This window comes from Solanum tuberosum, unplaced genomic scaffold (assembly GCF_000226075.1).
Source record: "Solanum tuberosum cultivar DM 1-3 516 R44 unplaced genomic scaffold, SolTub_3.0 scf01345, whole genome shotgun sequence".
In the NCBI taxonomy this organism is placed as follows: domain Eukaryota; kingdom Viridiplantae; phylum Streptophyta; class Magnoliopsida; order Solanales; family Solanaceae; genus Solanum; species Solanum tuberosum.
Genome location: NW_006240243.1, coordinates 3,882 through 11,536, shown reverse-complemented (window position 1 = coordinate 11,536; position 7,655 = coordinate 3,882). Strand labels below are relative to the sequence as shown.

Here is a 7,655-nt window from a genome sequence, read left to right as displayed (position 1 = left end):
TCATTTAGGACGACATGGAATAGGTGGTCCTTAATTTTATTTTGCGAACAGCCTTCAACTGGTCCTCAAAATGCTTTTAGGGACCAAAATTTTTGGTCCCTGATTTAAGAGATTTCGCGACTATTAAGAATCTGGTCCTAAAAATATTTTCAGAGACTAGATTCACTGGTTCTTACATATAAGACCAATTGGTGCTTAAAGATTTCAAGGACTAGTTTACTGGTCCTTAATGTCTATTTATTTATATAGATATGCTTCTTAATTTTCTATATTTGAAATTATAATACAATTAATTAAGCAATAATCAAATACTTATACAGAAAACCAATAATCTGCTTTCGTGTATATATATATAAACCATAATACATCAGTCACGTCATTGTTTGCACATCAACTTCATGAAAATAAAGAAGAAAAAATTCACATCCTCTATCAAATAATATTAATGTAAATGATGTCCTGTTGGTTTATCTGCTTAGGCTCTTTGAATTCCAGAACCAACAGTTAGCAGTTCCCGTGTTTTAAGAGTCAGGTCCAGCAACCATTTCAAGCAAATTCAAATCTAATTTGTGTCAAGCCCATGGAGGAGAGCTGATCTTCACACAGAAAACCTCACTACCGCAAATTCCTGCAGTGCATAAGGAACAAAAAATTCCCAAACTCAGTTCACACATACAGAACTATGTCATGCATAGGTAAAACAAACCTCAAATAGAAATATATGTATATCCCAACGCGCCAAATTGCACACAAGTGAAATAAATCAAACTAAGAGGCAAGATCAAACACAAAAACGAAATTCCAGATCAAACCATTAGCACTTCTATCAGTAAACCTAGAAGACGTACCGGGAAAGAGACATCGAGCAAACCTGAGTGAAGCAGCTAACTCTTGAAACTGGGGAGCTGCTCACCTTAGAAAAATACATTTGTATTCATAAAAAATAATATATAGAAAGTAACGTCATATATGACTAATCTACTGGTAACCAGCTCAGTCATTCAATTCTAAAATTCTAAAATTGCATGTGAGGAGGTATGTTGAAGATATGATTAAACAAATACAAGTGGTGTCATCTCTAACAACTTAAACTTAAAACAAAAACCATTTCAGAGCTAATGGCAACTTCCACCTCGTATTGCTTAGCTGATTCTTGAAAGAAACAACACAACCAGATGAATGATAAACATGTTACTGACCCATTTCTAGGACCTGGAATAGATCCAATACAAGTTACTGACGAAAGTTATGGGAATCTTCATATACTTTAAATCTGCAAAATCGCTATTCGTTTTAAAGTTAAACACAAACATTTTTCTATGATATTGCATAAATGAAATAAAGGACTACTAGCTTAAGAAAAATAAAAAGGTTAAGAGCAGATGAATGATAAACATGTACTCATGAACTCATACAAGTTTTTTTTTAAAAATAGAACCTTCTTTGAAGTTTCTTGACAAGAATCTGCAAAATATAAGGTTTTTCTTCCGGTAGAAAAATTAATTTAGACTACTTGAGCCACATTTAGAGATATATACAAGAGTTCTGCATTACTTTAAAATTTTAAGATAACTATCCTTAGAGATTGAGAAGTTCAACTCTTTTCCAACAAATATGAGGTAAATTTTAAGATAATTATCCGCGTTTATTATTTGACTAATCTAGTGTCTGTAGGAACTGTAAATTACCAAAACAAGATGGGATTTGCCTGTAAAAAGATTATTAGAAAAGTACATCTTGATAAGTTGCAAGATGACCAACTGTTGCAATCAGTTTTTCACTAAGCTTGATGTTCTCAAATATTAGCCTTTGGGAGATTTCCAATAGAAGGTGGCATACTTCAACTCAGCTGGTTTGCAAAAAATTGCAGAACACCAATGAGCTAAAACCAAATATTTATGATGGAATTTTCCTCTCAGTTGGATTTGGTTCAGATACATTAGAACAACTTGGGAAAGGTTTCCAATAGAGTTTGGAATTTTCAAATATAAGAATCGGTTCATATGTCGTATAAAAAATTAAAATGCATTTAGATAACGCACTAAAAGTATACCTTATACCTAGGGTATGAGTACACTGTTTTCGCATTCAAACTCCCCTACTTTGGGTTGTGTTTGCTTTCAAACAATAAAACTGCTTGCTAACCGAATCACACCTGACAAACTTTTCTAGGCGTCTTTGTGTTTTCTTTCCTACGAATCAGGTGCAAAAATAAAGCACTTCTTCAATTACATAGCTCAAAAATATTTTTCCACTAAAAATATAACTATTTGAATCTTAACATGTCCTCTAGATTAGCCAAGTTCAATTCCATATCCACAAATTTGTAGATACTGAAAAACCTTCCGTGCATCACAAATGAAGAGGAATTCCAACATAACTACTATAGATTTTGTTATCCTCATTAGACCATGCATCTCACCATTAATAGAAATGCATTGTGCAGCTAATAGAGAAAAAAAGATTTACAGTCCCCTCCTTATACTGATTCTTATATAAATTACCATCCCTTTGAAATATCAACCTGAACTTATCAAGAATTCATATATCACAAAGCATTGTCCATAATGTACTCTTCTCCTATTCACTAGTCCCAAATTTGTGTTATCCATTACTTCCTATCATACACTTCCTCTTCCATAATGGAAGACACAACACAATTAAGAACAACACTAGTGTACTCTTTGAATATATTTCAATCCTATGAAGAGTTATTTTCTTAAAAGTTTACATTGGCTAAGCACAATGACTGCTACAATATATTCAATAACAATGTTGATGTACATTTTTTTTACATGTTTTAATCGTTTAAGAGTTCTTTTCGTCAGTTCACATTTGTTAAGCTCATATAAGATTAGCCAAACTACCTCATATATATCAAGGGCTATAGGCCTAAATCAACCATGCCAAAATATTTGTTTGTAGAGCAATTCTATAACACAACCACAGTGAACTGAAGAATTTCATAGAGGTGAAATAGAAGAAACATGAAGGTTTCTTCCAAATTGCGAAATCGCAGATGCAATGTTTTGCATCTCCATCAACCTCTACAAATATAAAAGCTTCGACACTTCTTTGGAATAGATCGAACTGCAAATCTCGCCCATTAATCAAGATTCCAAGTGGTGTTACATGGGTACAGAGAAGGCTAAGCTTGTAAATTAGGTTTGAGAGAAGATGATATGTGTCGCTGAAGAGAAGTTTTGAGGGATGAAGAATTTCTTGTGATGTAGTGTTAGATTAAGAAGGGTTTTCAATTTATTTTTATTCCTTATTTCCACCTCTGATTTAGTATTAAGACCATATATCTATTATTTTAGAGACGAGTATTTTTACCTTTCGTTAATCAATCAGGAATTAAGCACCAACGAAAAACCTTGTCCTTATATTATACTTTCAAGTACCAATTTTTTAACCCGTATCTATATTTTGGTCCTTAACAGAGTGTCGTAATTGGCAGTCACATTTTTACGGTAAAACCTTACTGATAATAACATTTTATAGCTAAATTTGCAGGATTTGATGACCCGTGATTCAAAGGCGGATTCACACTTTTAGGAGGGGGGTGCACGTGCCCCCGCTAACTTCGAAAAAATATCATATGTACGTATATATGTGTATCTATTTTGAGAAACTGACATAACTAGGATATTGTTAATAGTGCACCCATGAAAAACATAAGAGTGACCTCGTGTTGTTGATATAGGCTGGAGAAACCACCTTCAGACCAATGTTTTGAATCCAGCTAAAGCCTTTTTTCATTATTTTTATTTTAAGTTTTGCTCAAAACTCATATTTGAGGTAAGATAATATTGATGCACCCGATGTCTTCAAATTCTGAATTCGCATCTGCCGTGATTGAACTCTTCAAAAACGTTACAGTGAGTATTGTTTTAGGTGTAAAACGTGTCTTAGGGTAATGTATTAAAAAACGTTATAAATCCTACTCACAACGAAGGATGGTTCAAGTCTTAGCTCAAAAAAATTCTCGGGTGTTACATTACGCATGAAAATTTTCTTTTTTGAGTTCAATTTACGAGTCATATATAGTATTTGAAAGGTAGTCAAACAATCAAATAATTAATTTCAAGAAAAAGTAAGTAACCACACAAGTTGTAGCATGATAACTATATCTTAACCAAGTCAACATAAAACTATCATAATCCTAGAAGAAGTTGAATGAAGCAATTACAACAAATCATCCTAAAAAACATAAAAATAAATATGGAAAAGAAAGATAAAATCAAAATTTTACAACCTATATATTTTGCTTTCAAATCTTTTCAACTTTGCTCATTGTTTTTTAATCCTACACATTAAAAATATAATATTAAGCAAAAAATCATATAATATTACTCAAAAGACAATTCAATAAATAAATAAGTAAAGGGTGGGGCTCCATAAAGCCCTTGCTTCACTAGCTTTATTAGATTCCAATAGCATTTTCAATGACTGATTAAAAGTCGAAGAGTCAAAATAAAGATGCTTTCTCTTGAGTAGCCTTTTGATACCAATTGATAAAATAAACATTTAACACAAATTTGAGCCTTTAAGTTGGTAAACGTTTTTGTCATGTGACAATTCATCTACTTAGGTTGCTATTTACTGGTCGAGAGCCTTCCAAAAACAGTCTTTGTATCTTTACGCGATAGTGATATGATATGCATACATTTTATTCTCCCTAGACTCCCACTTAGTGGTAATGCATACAAGACATATTCTCCCTTCATTTTGTAATACTTGGTTGCAGTGGCGTAGCCAGGAATTTTATCAAGAAGGTCCAAACTTTGAATAGTAATTTTTTTTTTAAAAATGATGATTTATAAAGATTCTATTTTTAATAATATTGTGATATAATTTGGGTAAAATTGGTCTCCTATTTATAGAGAAAGAAAACCTTAATCCAAAAGGAAAATGTATTAAAATTTAAGAAAATCTTATTCCACATAGGAAAAGGTATTAAAATATAAAGAAATCTTATTCCACAAGGAAAAGGTATTAAAATTTAAGGATTTTTTTTCAATTAAAATCTTATTCCAAAAGAAAAATGTATTAAAATCTTATGGGAGGTAAGTTTCGAACTTGGGTCACTCAATACAAGCATAACACTATTTACCACCAAGCTACTGAATATATATGTTAAACTTACACATGTTTATTTACTTACAAACTTCAAGAAGGCAAAATAATTACGGAAAAATGAAAACACTCATGCAGGGAATCGAACTTGGACAGAGAGTGGGCTTGCGACAGCTCTAGCCATCTCCACTATAGGTTACTTTTTTAAAGCAGGGTGTCCAAAATACTATATATACCAATATAAGTCAAAACTTTACGTGTATATATCGTATAATTTTTGAACGAAGGGTGTCCAATTGGAAACCCTAGGGACAAGGTGGCTCCGCCTCTGCTTGGTTGCTATTGACAGGTCGAAGGTCTTTCTAAAACGGTCTTTGTATCTTCACGAGATAGTGGTAAAATATACGTACACTCTATTCTCCCTAGGACTCCCACTTTGTGGGATGTTACTAGATATATTGTTATTGATCGCTATTGACCTAATGCATATCTCTTTAAAATAATTTAATTAGAGATGTATGTGTTTTAACACTCTAAATTGGACTAATACTATTTTATTTATATACTTAATACTAAAGATAATATTAAAAAGAATTCTTTTAAATTTTTAAAACAAATAAGTAAAATGAAATATCTATTTGATATTGAGAAAAAGTAAAACGAAACGGAAGATGTGATAATATATGCCTAATATAAGTGATTATATTGAATTATAATTTAGTGAGCCATGTGGTCAAATTGACTATCATTAGAAGGCTGCAAAGAAGGAATTATATTCAAACATAGAATTATATTGAATTTTAATTTCTTATCGTGCGTGCGTGCATGTTGACTACTTGGTAGATGTTGTTACTAACAAATTATTTGCCCGGAACTCGCCTTAAAAAACTGCTATTTGTTTTGTTGAAATTTAAGACTCTTAATTTGATGGGACGTAAAATTTACACAAAAAAAAAAACTTTTAAATTTTATGATTTTAGATTAAAGATTATAAACTATGAAGTACTTTTTAATTTTATGATCTTACAGTTTTTATTGGTAATATGACAAATACAAGTTACAATAGATTTGAAATAAAAAAATAATTATGAATTCTTTTAATTCAATAAATATAGATTTGTTAACGTAACATTATTTGTTAAAGGATAGAGATGTGAACATAAATTTTTTAAACAAGAAATATATTTTTTTTCTCCTTTTCTCTTAAAAAATAACATAAGACCAGCGGAATTTCAAGCCGTACATAGTCCTAATTAGACCTAGGCGAAGCCACGCTATGTAGCTAGATGAAAATATATTTTTTATGTATATATATTATATATTGATATTTCTTCGCTTTTATGTGATATTACTTCTTTATATTTTGACACTTTACATTTTTTATTAATCTAAGTTGTATCTTATGTGTATTTAATAGAGAACAAAAAAGTTCCGACTTTCATCTGATTCTTCAAAAAGAAAAACAACTACATTTCATTTTTGTATGAAAACTCAGTTTTTTTAAAAAAAAATTATGCAAGGGAGGGGATATGCGAGACCGGTTGAAAACTAATAAATTTGCTATGTAAAACGAAACAAGTTGAAATTTTTACGAATTTATACAAGTTTAACATGCATCCGCCCTGTTGTCATCCCAACCCCAAAATAGGTGAAGTTAGGCCCACAAAGGATAAGGTCAAAAATCATCACCTACCAAGTTGGACGTCCACATTAGGACCCACCCCCTAGTCACATTCAACGTTTTCATTCCTAACATTATATAAGAGTCCCAACGTAACACTTTATGTTTACAAAAAAAATAAGAACTTGCTAATTAGCTACTAAAATTCATATCTTCTTCTATGGGAAATTGTATTAGAAAAGAATCCTTTCCCTCTCCTTTACTAAAGGCGAAAACCGTGAATTTGGAGGATGAACTTCTTCTCATGGAAGAAAATAAGGATTGTATTTATTCTTCTGCGAGCTTAACAAAAGAGGTAAAGATAAAGATCACGAAGAAACAATTGTTTGAGTTAATGGGTAAAGCAGATGTTCAAGGCCTATCCGTACATCAACTACTGAAGCAGTTGATGAACGTTACGGAAGGCCTTGAGTTGCGTCAGCGCTCATGGAGGCCTGCCTTACAGAGTATACCTGAGGTCAATTAGGTGTCCTCTTATTTTTTACGAGGGTTTATTAGTATGTTTATATGTTATTCAGACTTTTATTGGGTGTGTCAGATCCTCCAAAAGTAGGAGTGGGTGTGTCTCTAATCCTCCAAAAGTAGGAGTGGGTGTCTTTGATCCTCCAAAAATAGGAGGATCCGATCGATAAGACTAACAACATTTTTGAAAAGGTCTAGCAAGCAACAACATATAGATATTGTGTATATAAGAGTTTAATATACATCCATCAAGCGAATTGTATTTAGGATTCTCTTTCGGCAATTTAAAGCCATACACACCTTGTATATAAAGTTTAATTTTGAAGGTATAATTATTGATACTCTTTGATCAGTTTTAATTTGATTGTCTTGTTTTTCTTTGTAATTCATTTAAAAAATAATTTATCTTCTTTTTGTGATAACTTTTTGATTC

General features: G+C 31.6%; 1 long non-coding RNA gene across 2 annotated transcripts; it reads right to left on the bottom strand.

Annotated features, from left to right (window-relative positions):
* Window positions 1–326: 326 nt before the first annotated feature.
* Window positions 327–3,259, bottom strand: LOC102584944 (uncharacterized). 2 transcript variants are annotated; one of them, XR_369038.2, is made up of 4 exons: window positions 2,945–3,259; window positions 1,200–1,273; window positions 849–913; window positions 327–628 (listed from the first exon to the last, which is right to left on the bottom strand). It is a non-coding gene; the product is annotated as an uncharacterized lncRNA (long non-coding RNA). The 2 variants fall into 2 exon arrangements; XR_369037.2 differs by having other exon boundaries at window positions 849–905.
* Between the last annotated feature and the right edge of the window lie 4,396 nt (window positions 3,260–7,655).